Below are 18,380 nucleotides of genomic sequence, written 5' to 3'. Positions count from 1 at the left end.
GCTCTCCCAATCTCTATCCCCAAATCTTATTTCATTCAACTGCGGAGACTTTTTGCGACATTTGTCTGGGCCGATACCCCCCCGCGCCTGAGACACACTGTGCTGACCCTGCCTAAAAACTCTGGAGGTGTAGGCCTCCCTGACCTGGGCAAATATTACAAGGCAGCTTTACTTACCAGAGTGGTAGACTGGTGCTGTCATCGGGAGACCAAAAGCTGGGTCTCCATGGAGGAGGAGGACTCCCCGGCCCCACTGGCTGGTCTCCCCTGGTTGTCATCCCCTCTTCCCTGCCGACTTCGTGACCATCCCACCATTGCCCCGACCATTACTCAGGCACGCTCTATATTCAAAGGTACCACCTTGTCGCCTTTCCCCTCACCCCTGACACCGATCCTGGGGGACCCAGACTTTCCTCCAGGAATGGGGAGAGGCAAATTAGGTCGCCTCTATGTGGCACGGATCTTCCGGATACGAGACTTCCTCACTGGGAACCAGTGGCAATCCATGGATGCGATACGGGCATCTGTTGATCCGCCCCTGGACCATTGGAGCGCTCTCCAACTTCGACACTTTTTGAGCTCTATTCCTACCAGTCCATCTTTGTTGCGGCCCCTGACAGAGTTTGAACAGATATGCCAAGAGGGCACGCAGGTCCGGCATGTAGTGTCCTATATTTACTCTGCCCTGGTAAGCCCTACCTCAACACAGGAACCGGGTTTTCTCGCCAAATGGGAAAGGGACCTCGACATGCAGTTTACCCAACCGCAGAAAGACCGTATATACTCACTAGCCCACAAATCTTCTATTGCATGTAAAACTCAGGAACTCAGCTACAAAATTGTCTCCCGGTGGTATAGGGTACCTACCCTGTTAAACTCCATGTTTCCTGGGGTCTCCCCCCTCTGTTGGCGCTGTCAGTCGGCTCCTGGTACCCTCTTCCACATATTCTGGACCTGCTCGAAGATCTCCCCGTTTTGGGATCGAGTTCTGGAGATCGTGGAAAATTTAACCATGCTGACTCTGAAAAATGACCCGGCCGCATGCTTGCTACACCTTACAAAATGTTCCATACGTCGCTACAAGTCGTCCATAGCGATACATCTATTGAATGCTGCCCGAGCGTGCATTCCGATTTTGTGGAAATGTACATCCCCCCCTTCCCTCCAGATGTGGATTGCTAGGGTGGACGACTTGTACCGTATGGAAGACCTTTCTTCCACTCTTAAAAACACGGAAGAGAAGTTCAGATCCACCTGGAGCCCGTGGCTTGCCTTCCAATACTCTGAAAAGTATGCCCAGGAAATGCTGGCAGCATCCCGAGCAGAAGCAGATGGTGACCCTCCAGGGGTGGGCCAGGCGCCACCTACCTTGGATGCTGCGGTGGAGGGGTAACCCAACCATCTATCTACCCACCTACTTCAGCCCACCCTCCCCTCTCTCAGCTGCCTCTTCAAGCCCATCCTCCCCATGCCCCTTTCTGATCTACCCCCGCTTCCGACCCGCCTCTCCTTATTCTCGCTATTTTATTTTCTCTTCTCTCTTCCTTTCTTTTCTCTCTTTGATCACATTTCTAAGTTTGCCTTTTCCACTCGTGATACCGTGCATTACAAGCGACTCTTGCATATTGCAGTACTAAACTGAAGACGTTACAAACCCCAGTACGGCCTTCGTGGCTCAGACTTTTATAAATCCGCATACGACTGGCCTTTTTTGATCTATTTGCAAGTTGAGAAGGAGATGCATATGCCCCTTTAACTTTAACCGTGGAAAACATGACATGCATATACTAAGTAGCATCGGCTCTCTGCAACAGCATAGGACATGTCACGTCTACTTCTCCGTTGTGATAATGTATGTCTGCTTGTAGATCTAATATATGCATCTCTTTTGGTTTTGTTCTTTGTTCCCCGGATATGTATCAACTACACTGAGACTTTGTACAATATGTGTTTTTGTACATTTTAATAAAGACGTTTTGAATATAAAAAAAAAAAGAAAGAGGATATGTATTATGCTGAAAGCCTTGTTTTCCCTTTCTCCTGTTTAACCAGTCTGTTTGCCAATAGGCATCAGACACACCACCTTTTTAGAGTACAATTTTTTTAAATGATAGTTTGTTAGTTTACTGCTTTAAAATAAATATGGTACTTCTGAATTACACTTTCAGAACTCATTTTTTTCAGATAGCCAATTCATTTTGTAATGTTTATAAATATGGAGCAAAGCCAATGGCGAATTATACCAGCATTTTATTTTCTTTGTGTATTTATTCAGTACAAAATAGAGCTGACAAGCTTTTAATATGTAACTGAAAGATTTTGGCGGAAATTATTTCTTGGTCATTAAAAACAAAAACTTGTGTAGACTTAACAATGTAGCACTAACAAGAGGCAGAAAATGTTATAAGATTAGAAAACTCTTCAGACTAAGTAGACCGTTGTTCAAAACACCTCTGAGATATACATTGAATAGATAAATAACATTGCAAATCCTGAATGATTGCACCCAAGAGCTCTCAAAAAAACCTAAAACAGGCTACGCAGCCAGTGCTACATTTGTAAATGTATCACTTGTCTACAAAGACTTCCCTCAAATCTAAAGTATAACAGATGTATCACAGCTGTTCCAAAATGTAATTGAGACAGAATCAAGAAGGAACAGTCTAGCCTTACCTATAAAGCCAAATGATTCCTTTACTGAAGTTAAAAGACAAATGTTCCATATCACGTCTAACAAGATGACACAAACAGATTGAAAAATTATATTGGTCATGAAAATTTTGCAGTACTTGGAAAATATTCCGCACAGATACAATTCATTCTGAAATGGAAAGCTTCTATGAGCATTAATAGTTCATATAGAAGCAGCTGACTGTATTCAATTTTTATAAACTGTCACAGAGTTACAAAATATTCATACTAGCGTAAGTTTAGATTATTTCAAAATCCTGCATTTGCACATTTTTTCCGTTGTGTCCTTAACATTACCCTGTAAAAAGACCTATTTCTAGGCTTAATGATGTGATTGCCTGACAGCGGACAGTAAGAATAGAATAATCACCATGGAGATTGATACATACATTTTTCATCAAACATCAAAATCATATTATTATTTTTATTTTAGAGCATATTACTTAGTTTTGTATTTATTTGTATTGGTTTTCAGAATACAAATTATGCTGTTTTTGTGCCATTTGGATGATATAAGTGTTTGTTAAAGTCTGGAGATGTACAATTTCAAATAAATAAGGAGATAATGAATTCTGAATTTAATTGGAATCTGATGTCTGTCAACATGTTTGCCACAGTTAATCACATTAAAACATTTTTATTTCACTTTTCAAACTGAGGTATCAGGCAAGCTTCAGTTACAACATCAGATATAGCATCTTGTTTTGGGAATAATTAAGGTATCAGAATTATTGATCAATAATAAATGTAAACACTGTTTAGTGTGGTAAAGTAAATGCTCACTGATTAAAAAACTGATTGAAAGTTGCTGCCTCTGATGAAACATGATTTTAAGTTACAATTTTTATTTCAATATTTCTATTAATTAGGATCAAACATGGAAAAGTGAACTTCCTGCATGTTGATACACAGGTCAAGAATCGCAAATGTTAGCAGGAGGTATGCAATCCGCTAGGGTGCACACTCTAAAGGCCAGCTGGTATTCTGCCAGGGACCCCTTCGTGGAAATAGGAGGTGCTGACCCCAGGTAGCGACCCCTAGGTTCACCCTAGGTGGAGACCAAACAGCCCCAGCTGGAGAGGCAGAAGGACCAGGACAAAAGCCAATGAACAATCCAGGTGGCAGGCAGAGGCATTCAGTGCCGGATTTCCCACAAGGCCAACCAAGGCCCGGCCTTGGGGCAGCAGGGATTAGAGGGGCAGCAGGGGTGTGGAATTCCTATCTCCCGATGCCTGGGACATGCAATTCCGGGCATTGAGCGGGTAGTTGTTTTCTACATTTAGCCCTGCTTTGGGCAAGCAGAGCTAAATGTACAGCGGGGAGGCCGCCGCTTGTTTTGTATGCAGCCTGCAGGTCTGCCATTCTCCATGGGGAGAAGGGGGCTTTTTGGCAGGTAGAGGGGCGCATTGAGGAACCTGGCCTTGGGGCAGCAGAGAGAGTAAATCCGGCCCCGGAGGCATCATTAGTATACAGGCAAATGATTGGTCTAAGCAGAAGGTAAACGGGAGGCCGAGAAAACAGGTAAGGGTTGGTACACCGGAAGTTGGTTAAAAGCAATGCAGAGTGTAGGAGCTCAGGGGCAAACTGAACATTGCTCTTCCACCAGATGCTGAGGCACGGCTACTTTAAATAGGTGTAGAACCTATAAGAGGCATGCACTGATGATGTAATTGGCTGTGACGCCGGCTAAGAACCCCTGTAGCACTGCGAGGAAGCATGGAAGTGCTGGAGCAAGGAAGGTAAGAGACACGTGGCTAAAAACAACCTTGGCATAATCTAAAACATATAAAATATAAAGACAACATAACAAAATATGAGAAATTCTAACTCATATAACAATAAAACATATACAGGTAATAGGTTAGGGCTGGCTATGCAGAGATGAAATAAATGAAGACACCATTACATAAAAATTTATAGTCCACAGATGGTACACAGAAAGCAAATAATTGCATCCCTATGTAATTTTAAAAGAAACATACGTTTCCAGTAGATAAATAATCTCAGTAATTTATCTGCAGATGCCATTTCATGGAGCATCTTTAATCTGTTTTGCAAAAAGGAAGGCATGCTGTCACTGACCTGAGTCTGTGTAGTCCTAAAAGCAATCGCCTAAACTGTAGCTTCAGTTATCTTGGGCCATGGCATATTTTTTACATGCACTGCTTGTAATTTCTGTTTAGATTTATATGATAGAAAAATTAGGCTAATGTAGAGCTAAAGTTTCAGTTTGTTACTAGGGACCTGACTTCAGGACTAAGACCTAACATCTGTCCAGTTTCTTAGTGGCCACTAAGGGCACTTTCATTGGTCAGGGGAACAGCAAATGTTAGCGCTGAAGTCACATTCCAAGAAAATAAAAAACTAGTTTCAGAGAGGCACACAGATGAGGGCTTTCATTTGACAAAATATTAATTGCAGTCATTTTTTATATCTGCTTTTAGGGAAGACATTAGTTTGTTGCTTCTGCTTCAATGCCCAGTCCAGGGCTCAGGGCAGGTTAGAGACTTTGCTGTATGGGGAAACTAGGGGAAATTAAGAGAAATGTAAGGTCACTGGCATAGCTATGCTATTCAGGAAGGATGCCTACAACATAAAACTTACTAAATGTAAAATAATTTTGTTGGATACTTACAGGGCTATTCACAGAAAGGTGAAGAGTTTGGAGAAGGCAGGAGAGATGAACAATCTAGGCTAAAAATTCTCCAATTCAGCTCACTTTCCAGTACAGCTATGTTGTCCTAGATTGTTCATTTCTCCTGCCTTCCCCAAACTCTTCACCCTTTTGTGAATAACCCTCATAGTATTTGTAATTCACATGTGCCTGGTGCTCGGCTTTAATTATTTTGTCTATACAAGCTACCATATACTTGTGGAGTAGAGTGTAACCAGTTCCTTCTAACCACAAAAGCGTGTAAAAATTTTATGTAGAATCCAGACATTTTGTCCATTTTACTTTACGTCATAGCCGTTATTTTGCCCACATACAAATTACCTTTCCTGGTTTACCATAGTTTGGGTGCATATAGAGGTGAGCTGTGAAAGTTCTACACATGGCAGCATTTAGGTGCTCTATTCGATCCCCCTCTGCTTGAATATCTGTCTCGGGTTATTGACCACAGCTTGCAGAACAAAGCATATTAACTTCATCATCCCCATTTCATGTTAAAGATTAGCTCACTGAAACCTCTGCATCATTCCAGCTTTGCATATATCAGATTTCCTCTCCATGCAAAGAGAAATCATATTAACAGTCGCCATTGGCAAATGCAAACCATTGCAACTTACACTTTGTATTTTAAGAAGCCCCAACCTATGTAATTGTGGTCACCAGTGGCCAAATCAGATTAAACTAACTACTATGTTTTAGAATGTTTAGCAAGACTATTTGTTTTGTCATTAGGTACAAAATAAGAATTATTTTACTCAGTACAAGGGTGGTTTATAACAAATGAAGTGCTTGGTTGATGTAATATTGCTTACGTAGACTAACACGAAGGTAGAATTCAGTCTTTCTGAGTGTGTAAAAAAAGAATATAGTAAGGTGACGCTACCCGCCAGTTAATAAATCCCATGCACTGAAATGTAACCAAAGCCAACTGATGATGACATCCTTGCCTGACTGAGCATTTGAATCATACAGTGTGCTGGAGTTCTAGGACATTGTAGCAAATACAGATACAGTGAAATGTGCCAAATATCACACCTATGTAATACGCTTTGAGCTTAGGATATACTTTGGATCAGGTTACAGCCATGACCAAAAGTTTTTGTCAAAATAAAATATAATCATTTTTGAGAGAGAAACATATAGGCAAAGCACCATCAGTTCATAGCCAAGGTGCAGTCAGAGGCACAAATGTATGCAATAGGGTTGCTATTCCTGGATGTGTTTGTAACATTGAACATGATTTGGCATTACTGGAAAATTGGTCAGAGCAATGAACAGTAGTTCACCATTTCCAAATGCAGGGAAAAAGAATCTTTTGATGGAGTACTATATTAGGGGTACAGTGTTGGCCAGAACTTATTTTAGATGAAAGCAAAATGAGCAAACAGTGTGTGATGGTGGTTGGGGAAGTGAATAGAATTCTGGAGTGTATAACCAGCAGGAAGAAGGAGGTCCTGATTCACCTATTGTGATCTTTACTTAGACCTCATTTAGCAAGCTATGTCCAGTTCCATGAACCTCAAAAAATATATTCATAAGGTGGAACTAGTCCAGAGACTGGCAACAAAAATGGTGAGAATTCTGAGGTATAAATTATATAAAGAGAGATTGCAAGAACCTAATATGAACAGTCTTAAAGAAAGTATCTCAAACTAGCAGGAGGGACATTCAATATTAACTTTAGAAAGTATTAGTTTAGTGAAAGAGTAGTTGTTGCTTGGAACAGACTTCCAGCATAGTAAGTGAAACATGTTTGGGACAGCATCACCAAAAAAATCACTTTGGGGTCTATTCACAAAGCTGCCGTAGGCAGCCGAGTGAACAACCGACCTGAAGCGAAGTGAGCCGAACACTGTTCGGCTGTTCACTTCAGGCTTGTACGGCTGATTTTAGCCGTATATCGGCTGAAATCAGCTGTACATCGAGTTGCTTCGGGTCGGCCAAGCATACTCAGCATGTTCGGCCGACCCGAAGTGCAGAAGGAGTTCGACTCATCCGATTCAACATCTGGATCGGCTGAGCTGAAACTCCGGCAGGCTACTCGCTGCTGTTCAGCCTATCCTCATAGATGCCAGTGAGTGAATAGCCGAATGCCGCTTAGCGGTAACGAGTAGAATAGAAAAACAGTTAAAAAAGTAGAAAAAAACTAAAATAGAAAATGATTGGGCAGAGCTAGCAGTGACAGCTAGCTCCGCCCAACTGTTTTCTATTGGCCAGGATCAGCTGTCATTAGAATTAGAGCTTGTCGGAGCCGGCGGGGATATGAAAGCCGACTCTGCTAAGCTCTCATCCTAAAGACAGAACAGCATCTGCTGGTTACATAGTTACCAGCAGATGCTGTTCTGTCATTAAGATGAGAGCTTAGCAGAGTTGGCTTTCATATCACTGCCGGCTCTCCTAAGCTCTCGTTGTAATGACACATGGGCGTCCAAGTAACCAGGGATGCCCATGTGTCATTACACACTGAGAACCCGTCGGAGCTGCTGTGATTTTACAGCAGCTCTGCCAGGTTCTCAGTGTAGTGAGGAGCCGCAGTGTAATGACAGAAGGCGTTCCTGGTTACCAGGTAAACAGGGACGCCTTCTGTCATTACACACAGAACCTGGCAGAGCTGCTGTGATTGTACAGCAGCTCTGACGGGTTCTCAGTGTAATGATAGAATGGCGTCTCTGGTTACCTGGTAACCAGGGACGCTGATCTCTCTGCAAGTGGCCGGAGCCAGCCGTGAAATGTCGGCTGGCTCTGCCCAGCTGTCAGAAGCAGGCTGTCGGCCGGCCAGCTTTGAATTTCCCCTGGGCTCAGTCGAGCCGAAGCATATGTCTTTGGCTCGACTGAGCCCCTCGGCCAACTTCAGGGGCTGCAAGGGCTATAGTGAATAGCCCGTACAGCAGCCCTGAACTGAAGGGGTCCTGGGGCCGAAGCGACCCAAAGGATCAGTCGAAGCTATGGCTAGATCCTTCGGTAGCTTTGTGAATAGACCCCTTTGACTGCAAACCGATACATCCACAAACTGATGAAGCCATGAAGACCAAGTTCAACAAAAAAACAAGTGAGAAACAGGCATGTTTGGTAGTATATGTGGCATGAGTCTTCCTGAGATTGTATCTATCAATAAGGACATTAAAAAAAAAACACTATTGTTTCCATGGAAACAAGTTCCTTTCTGTGGAAAGTATTTCTGATACCACCAACAATATTTTAAAACAATTAGCAAGCACATATGATTATCCAGATTAGGAAAGGTCTGAAACTATAAACAGAACAGCAAAATCTGTTGTATTTTCTTTTTCTTGACTACTGCAATGACCTTTGTTACCCTCGAGCAATTTAAGAAGCCTCATGCACACTTATGATAAAAAAACAGCTTGAAGAACCATGTTGTTTACTAAAGAACATTGGCTTGAATTTAAAATAGAACTAATTACACTTTGGAATGGAAATATTTTAGTCTTTCCTGAAGATAACGCATAGAATGATACTAAACAATAAGATTTTAAATGTAAAAGACTTAAACCCATTTTGTTTTTTTATTGTTTTGCAGGACTTATGCACGCTAGACCGTAAGATAAATGTGAACGCTGCTGTCACATTATTAAAAGCCTAACTCCACCAGCATTTTGAGTTATTTATTTTTAGTTTTAGATTAATCAGGGATCAAGTACAATTTCTGTTTTGTATTTCTGATTATGGCTCATTGGAAAGATTTCCCTCACTTCTTGTCCCTATGACAGTACAAGAAATGGGTAATAAGGGTGTCAGCAGGACGGGGAGGCACAGACAGCAATAAAAGCATTGTCATTATCTTTGCCTGTGTCCTCCTTCCAGGCATTTGGAGCCTTCCTGCCTTCACAATAAACAAGGAGAAATCTTCACAATCAGTACAGATGGCAATAAAACCCTGACGGTGCTTCTAACCCTTTCCAATCTATCCAAAATGAAATAAAAAGTTTTCACTGAAATAGTTTTGCAGATCAATCCAGTAAATAAAAGCTCTTACATCTCCTATTTTAATTTAATTTTACTAATACAAAAATTCCAGAAGGTTAATAGCCACCAAAGCTTCCTATTGCATTTCTAGCCTGTCTTCTGCCAAACTCCACCTTCCTTTTGGCCACCAAATGTGACAGGTGGCCTCACCGACCATGGATGGTGGGCACAAGTAGGCGTTAAAGGAGAACTCTGGTAAAACTTTTATTAACCCTTGCAGTGGGGCTGCCCCTGCACTGCAAGGGTTAAGTGCTTGTTTGTGTCTAGGGGCAAATATAACAAAGATATACTGACCTGAAGCTCCGAGCCGGCCAGCTGTCACAGTGCTTTCTCCAGTCTACTACTCCTCAACAGCGTTGGAGTCTTCTTCAGCATCCTCAAATTCTATACACTGAGGGGGATTTATCAAAACTGGAGCAGACAGAACCTGAAGCAGTTGTCCATGGCAACCAATCAGTTTCTTAGTTTCATTTTCAAACCTTAACTGAACAAACAAAAGACAGAAGTTGATTGGTTGCCATGGATAACTGCTCCAGATTCTGTCTGCTCCAGTTTTGATAAATTCTCCCATTTGTGTATATTGACAGGACCTTAGACCGTTGCAGAGGAGAGGGAGAGACACTGGAAGGGCCGGACTAAGAAGAAGCCGGCTCGGAGCTTTGGTTGAGTATAACTTTTTTTCTTAACCCACACACAAACAAGCAGTTAACTCTTGCAGTGTGGGGAGAGCACCACTGCAAAGGTTAAGCATTCAGTACATCCTATAAAGGGGAAAGTTGTCATGTGGTTGGTGTGCAACAGCAAATTGTGGATGTTGTTTGTGTTTCTCCCTCCTAAATGTGTCACAGGAATAAAATAATCCCTTTTACATAAATTATAAATACCACACACTTTGCACTTAGGCATCATATCTACCCTACAGCTGATCTGTAATATCCAAACCAGATATCTAAAAAGAATAAATACTTTAAACACAGCGCTCCTATTGTATCAATATAGAATGCATTTACCTAAATTAAATATACATAAATAATACATCACACAAAACATGAATAAGACATATTTATTCACAGCTGTTTAACAAGCACCATGCTAACAATACCCACTCTGAAAAAATAATGAAATAACTGTCATACTCGGATTTAATTTTTTTTATTGCAGATATTTTTTTAGCGCCAACGATTTACGCAGCACTTTACACACTATTCATTCACATCAATCCCTGCCTCAAGGAGCTTACAATCTAAGGTCCCTATCTCACATGCACATACTAGGGGTGAATTAGACAGGAGCCAATCACCCTACCAGCATGTCTTTGAAGTGTGGGAGGAAACCAACGAAAGCACATGCAAACTCCATGCAGATACTGTCCTGACCTGAATTTATACCAGGCACCCCCAGTGATGCAAAGCAGAAGTGCTAACCACTAAATCACTTTGCTGCCCAATTTGAAAAAGTGCTTCCAGTGCAGTCCATCTAAAATATCCAGTAAGTGTGATAAATCAACTTTACAAAAGTTAACTCAGTGTAGTTCATAAAGTCATGTAGCTATCCATCTGTGGTAACCTCTAGTAACCATTAGTGTGTAGCAAATATTCAATATGTGCAAAATGTATCACACTTTTGGTGCTTAGAGCTCCCCCTTTTCTCTGGGGTTAAACACAACCCTGTGACATCACCACCAGGCTCGTAAAACTCCTGCAGTGGCAGCTGCTTGGAGGTTAGTTCCTACTGATACATGCACATCCCAAAAACAAGTCCCAAGAGGCCTTTTCCTTCACACATGATTCTCTTGGGAATCAAGGTAGAAGCATTGTTTTGCTGAAAAAGAAATCATATGTGTCTGTGGAGAGGGTCAGAGAAGGGTGGAGTTCTGTCGTCCAGCAAAGGAAAACACAGACGGCTGAAAACACTGCTTTGGATTTCAGTGCAGCAAAAGCAGTGTTGTTGGCAGTGGAATTTTGAAGCTCATTTGATTTCTGACAGGATCATCAGGTATTTTTTGTCTACATGCAAGTTTTTTTAAGGGTTAAACATGGAGGAATGTATTGCAGAGTACTGCATACCTTTTTTTTTTTTCCAGGTGTACACTTTAATAAGGAGATAAAAAATAATGTGCTTGAGGGCAAGTTCTGTTCAATATACTGTATATTTTTTATACTTTCAGCCTACACTCCCCCGTGACAAGAGATTATATCTCATAACACGCCCAATCTTCCTAAATCTCTCTACCCAGATCCATGTCCCTTCCCTTTCCATACCCCCCTAACCTCCAACACTTTTTCTTCTCCTCTCTTTTGCTTTCTTTTCTTTTCTCCCCCACATTTACTACTTAATCCCTTCTATGTTGGTGACTCATTTGGACCAGAGCTGCCCTGCAAAATACACTCTGCTTTACCAAATGGACAATACCATCTGTGTCCAGTGACCTCCTGCCACATGTGCCATGCACACCCATATCACTTAAGCCTTGCTTGTTTGTACTCATGTGCCCCATGCCTCTCCCCTATTTTCCACTTTTCATACACCCCCTTAGACACCTGTAGCTCTGTACCTTCCAATAGACTTACATCCTTGAAATTGCACTCATAGCACTGCCTAAGGGAGACAACAATCAAAAGCATCTCTAGGTACTGTGCAGCTCATTTTAATGTTTTAATGTTTTATCATCCTTATTGAAAATAGTTTGGCCTGGAATTCTTCATAGATGCCTTATTTCTCATTGACTTTTTTATATAGGCTAGGTTGATAACATGTAGGTATAGGACATGCAGTATATTGGCATTTGCAATGAAAGTCTGCAGTGGTTTTGCAAATATTAACAAAAATATAATATAAAAAGCACTTCTATTTGCAGAAAGCATTTAGAGAATAATATTCCTATTTTTCTGCAATAATGTTCATTCAGTGTCATGTACAATTATAGTATGCAACTGGGTCAGATAGTAAAAAAAAGTCTAATAAATGGATGTGAAGTCCCCAGTTGTTCTAAAACTAAGCAGCCTGAAAATAGGACCATGATACAGAGCTTGGGGTTTGATTATTTGCCTCCATCACAGGGCTTCTATTATTCATGTTTAACATATGCAAATATATGCACAGATATGCAAAGAACCACATAAAGACAGCTGCATGAAGGGTATGCTTCCAAATCCATGCATCAATGTAGGTCAACCATGAAAAAAATTGTGGGGCTGACTTCTAGTTTTCTTTGAATTCTTAAATATACACTCTTTTCTAGTAATAATATTACAATTGACATTGATTACTGCAAATGACTAAAAAACAAGCAGTGATATTCAAATACCGATAAATTATTTGATACTAGTAGAAAGAAAACATATTTGGTAGTTTTGGTTTGCAAAAGCCCACCTTAATATTATGAAAAAATGACATTGGTGGAGCATTAAAGTGACATTAAACCCTCAGATTTTTTAACATAAACCAATACTGTAATGTGTGTCTTACTGTAATCCATGGTTGTTTCCCTTCTCTTTGCTGCTCTTCCTTTTAAATTCGTATCTGTTCTCATGCTGGGCAGAACTTCTGTTTTGCAGCAGACTGCCTTGTCTCTGAAATGGCTACATGGTGTCTGTGTGTACGTTTGCAACCTGAGCCAGCACTACAGGAAGAGGCACTCAGCTGCAAAGGGAAGTTCTCCCCTAGTATGAGAAGAGATACAGATTTAAAAGGAAGAGCAGCAAAGAGAAGGGAAACAACCATGGATTACAGTAAGGCACACATTACAGTATTGGTTTATGTTAAAAAATCTGAGGGTTTGATGTCACTTTAATAACAAGCATTGATGAACAATATTTCCTGTAGATATATACTATTTCTTATTTTAAAATAAATAACATAGATGCCAATGCCATTTGGATCATATGAAAATAAAATTAACTCGGAAACCTCAGAAATCAGTAAATAAATTTGATCGGTACTGCAAAGTAAAAAACACACACACACACACACTATTGCCAAAAGTATTGGGACACCCCTCCAAATCATTGGATTCAGGTGTTCCAATCACCTCCATGGCCACAGGTGAATAAAATCAAGCACCTGGGCATGCAGACGCTTCTACAAACATTTGTGAAATAATGGGTCGCTTCCAGGACCTCAGTGAATTCAAGCGTGGTATCATGAAAGGTTGCCACCTGTGCAATAAGTCCATCCATGAAATTTCCTTGCTACTAAATATTCCACAGTCAACTGTTACTGGTATTATAACAAAGTGGAAGCAACTGGGAACAACAGCAACTCAGCCATGAAGTGGTGGGCCATGTAAAATGACAGAGCGGGGTCAGCGCATGCTGAAGCGCACAGTAAGCAGAAGTCGCCAACTGTCTGCATAGTCAATAGCTACAGACCTCCAAATTTTGTGCTGCCTTCAGATTGGCACAACAATAGTGTGTAGAGAGCTTCATGGAATGGGTTTCCATGGCCAAGCAGCTGCATCCAAGTCTTACATCACCAAGTGCAATGCAAAGCGTTGGATGCAGACAACTATTCCCCCCACTTTCACAACTGTAGATGTATTGGCTCTTGGTGAACCTTTAAAACCCAACTCCTTACTCTGGCACAGGCTCAGGGGAAAGTGCATCTGCAGGGGACAGGGAAAGGAGGTAAGTTTAACACCAGAGCTGCACATTATATTTTAACATCTGCTGGACTGTTGATTGTTTGTTGCCCAGTGGTGGAATTAGCCTTTAAATAATGGTTCATTGGGTTTCCTTGGTAAGATACTGTAACTTTAAGCAGGAAATTTAGATTAGGCACGATTTAGTTGAATGCCAGTTATTTTACAAGCAAGTTTAAGGGATTTGGAGGAAACCAGGCCACCTGGAACAAACACATGAAAACACAGAGGTACTGTGTAAACTGCACGCAGTGTCTTTACTGGAACCCAGGGCACCAGCTAACGGCAGAAAACATATTATTCAGAAGGGAAAAAGAAACACAATATTTCTGTAGAACAAAGATACTTATACATAAGGTTTTGTTTTCAGATTGTTGCATGTAGTTATTGCATGCAATAATACTATTCATTATATTTATTCCTTTTTTTATCTTAGGCCTCCTGTATTTGATTTATTTAAATGCAGCATAAATGTATCTGGGAAGTATAGTGTTTGTTTTGTGTTTATATGCAAAATGTACATTCATTCACATATAAATCAGGTGTTCCGTGTAGACTTTTCCCTCCAAACTTCCTTTTCTTATGTGTTTACATGTGTTTACACATGTTTAGAAACACTGATTGCTTATTTAACTTGCCCCTGGATGTACATATTTCATTTTTTTTAAAAACACAGTTAAACTGAATGTACCTGGATGCAAGTAAATGCACAATGTGCAGTATGCCATTTAAAATCATTACATGCATTTATATATATTTAGAAATGTTCTATGGATGTGTATAGATGCATAGAATCACATGGGGTTATAGAAACTATAACATAATTATAATGGTTACCATTTATTTACTTATCTTTTTACTGATACCAGTTCATTGTAAAGATTGTCCTAATCCCTAGAAAAGGAAAAATATAGGTCACTGGGTGGGTCTTGAGAATGATCTTGATGATACCCATACATCTTTATTAAAACATAAATTACAGCTAAGCATGGTAACAAATCAGCTTCTGTCTTTCATTTTTAAGGGCCTGTTCACATGAGTTTCAGGTCCTGATCAGGTCCGGATCTGCAGAAACGGTGCTACTGATGCAGTGCGTTTTGGCCGCGTTTGCACAGCTGCTCTAGATTCTGCCTGCTTTTAGTAAATTCCCTCCATGTTCTGTGCCAAAAGCCTTCTGGGTATAGAAACTGGAAATAAAATTCCCACTTGGACTAAATAAAGCGTGTGGCATTACATGTCTTCTTTGATTGCTGTTAATTTTATGCCATGTTATTTTTATTGTGATTTACTGTTGTAATTTATGCTGCCTTTTTATTTTTTTCTCAAAATTTTGATAAGTATACAGATATTAGTTTGCAGAGGGCATAGTCTGATCATTTTGTTGGAGTTATAGGTCATATGAACTGTTAAAGTGTATGTAAACACTAACAATTAAATTCTCTTGTAAAGCAAATATGTTGTGCTCGGTCTATGTTAACCAACTACACACTAAAGTGTTAATAAACAAATCTGTGTAAAATTACGACAATCTGTGTGAAAAAATTGATGCAAGTGGATTATTTACATATGACTAGTTGTTTATTAACACTTTAGTGTGTAGTTGGTTCACATAGACCGAGCGCAACATATTTATTTTACATTTGTTTGCCTATACACATTGTTGCGGCTGGTCCAATCAGGTAGTTAGGCACGCATTCCCAGCACAGTGATTTCTGTGATATAATTAAGTTCTCTTACTTGCTCCCTTTTAGTCTATTACTTGAAATCCCCTATACAGCAGACAGTAAGAGCACTGGGTGCCAATTACTTGTGCTAACTAGTTACATGCTGATAGGCCGAGAGAGCAGAGTGAATTTTGTGCTGACACTGTCCTTCCTTTTGGAGGTGTTTTCCATGGTACCTGTATGTGTTATAGAGTAGCCACCACTCTAAGCTTGTCTATGTGATAGACTATAACTTCAATACAAATTAGTAAACTAAACAATAGACTGTGGTCCATCACGGTAGCCACCCTCCAGAAGGCTGTGACAGTGTCATCACAAATTCATAGATTATTTGAGGATCTTCAGCTGAGTGATACACAAATACGATCCATTTTGGTTATTAGTTATTAGTTAAGGTACTTGAATGCATTTTTAAGATTTAACTCCTGAATTTATCTATATAAATGATTTACATATATGAGCCTTCAAACAAATGAGGCATAGAAAATATCTACACACAGACAAAAAAGCAACATAGACAAAAAGAGTCCCAGGGAAAAAACAAAAGCAAATAATGGTGATTGTGCAAGAAAATTCCTCAGATGATTCGCAGCCAATCTGCATGTAACTCTCAGTAAGGATGATCACACCCAGTGAGTGATGACAACACGTGAGTGCTCACCTGGGGAGGTAGACCCACAGAGCTAGGTTAAATGCGCTTTTTCCCTTCTTAATGGGGGAGGGAAGCCCATGCACAGAAAAGGCGATAAGGTCTCCTCAGACCAGACCCCTGATGAAGTCATGTGTTTTGACGCAACGTACGTAGGACAGTGCTAAATAACTAAAATAATCTTGTTGCTTTGCCCTGTATGGGCAAAGCACAGGTTTAACCTGCTAGGTTTTACCCCCCAACATTGGGGGAGAGAGGCTTCATCTGGAGAAATCGGCTAATGAACTGTAACGAGATCTCTCGTATACGCCGTTTTGGGCCGCGGGCCGGCCTCTCGATGCTGCGGCATGACGTCACTAGGACAGTAGAAAGGCATCATGGCACACTCACAAACTAGCATGTAAAACAACTTGTCTCACTACTAAGGACAATGACAGAGGTTTGGATACACGTCTTCTGCAAAGGATGTGTAAGCCGCACTGCCGTGCCAAGGCACCTCTTATAGTGCGGTCCTAACTCTAAACTATGAGAGTCTCCATCTTGGAGCACATGGGGCAGAAGATATCAAATTGGGTGCAGGCTTGTCAGGAGGACGCCCCACCTCCTTAAAGGTACAGAAACACACAAGGGATCCCGCACATCCCATTGGCAGCCGCACTGTTGAGTGCGTTTGTCGTTTGTTTTGCTTTACCGATTTGGTGCAGCGACGCATGGGGTTTCTCAGCTGCCAATGGGATGTGCGGGATCCCTTGTGTGTTTCTGTACCTTTAAGGAGGTGGGGCGTCCTCCTGACAAGCCTGCACCCAATTTGATATCTTCTGCCCCATGTGCTCCAAGATGGAGACTCTCATAGTTTAGAGTTAGGACCGCACTATAAGAGGTGCCTTGGCGCGGCAGTGCGGCTTACACATCCTTTGCAGAAGACGTGTATCCAAACCTCTGTCATTGTCCTTAGTGGTGAGACAAGTTGTTTTACATGCTAGTTTGTGAGTGTGCCATGATGCCTTTCTACTGTTCTACTGTTCAAAGCCCATTTCGTGTGCACCTTACTGTACAACTGGTAACAAATTGTTGAGTGCGTTTGTCGTTTGTTTTCCATGACGTCACTAGGAGACGCGGCCGCCGCTCGTGACTCCGCCCACATTATCAGTCCGAGCCCCTTAAAACAGCACGAGTTGCAATGCCTCGGCGTTCTAGTATTGTTAGCGTCGGGCCATTGCAACTCTCTAACGAACACCATTACAAGGACCTTCCCCCACCAGGACTGAACCGTGCAATCACTTCAGGAAGTACCTCGCTTATGCTGGATCTCCCTCCTGCCGGGTGCACCCGTCCATTTCTGGCACTTGATGTGCAGCTAACTGGGAACATCCAGTGGGAGTCTCCTCTTCCAATCGCAAGTAACCCTGCCTGATTCAATCTATCATTGAATGTGTCGTCTGGGGATTTGAAGTGACTGTGTATGTTATACTGCCATTCTAGTATGCCTAACTGTATGTGGTGATATAGAGGTACTGCAGGACTTCAGCTCATATTCTGAATCCTTTCATAGTGCATTAGTGGGTAACATAACTCCTGAACTAAAGTGATAAAAAGTTCCACTCCCCTCTGTTGAGGTTACTTATCTTCCTAAAGTCTGAACTGCCTTAGGGTACCCATAGATTGGCATATGATGTATTAGAGGGTTCCACCATCACTCCAACCCATACAGAGTGTGAAGTGAACCCTTGGGCTGAGCCAAATCTAAACCAGGTATTAACATACTCTCCGCAGCTGAGATCCCTCGGTATAAGCCGATCGTTACATGAACATTCTTTTGTATTCTCCTAAATAGAATTATATAATTATTTTCCTAGTTATGCTATATTGTTTATATTTTAACCCTTTCGCTGCCAAGGACGTACGTCGTACGGAGCTACAAAAGTGCTTCCATCTGGCCAGCTCAGTACGTCGTACGGACCTGGCATTTACAGTTCTACTATAAGCTGATGGTCGCTTTAGCGAGCGCTATGCTATAGTA

The sequence above is a fragment of the Nanorana parkeri genome, unplaced genomic scaffold (assembly GCF_000935625.1).
Source record: "Nanorana parkeri isolate BGI_ZX_2015 unplaced genomic scaffold, ASM93562v1 scaffold101, whole genome shotgun sequence".
Taxonomy (NCBI): Eukaryota; Metazoa; Chordata; class Amphibia; order Anura; family Dicroglossidae; genus Nanorana; species Nanorana parkeri.
The sequence above is the reverse complement of the archived record's forward strand: the minus strand, read 5'-3'. Positions refer to the sequence as shown.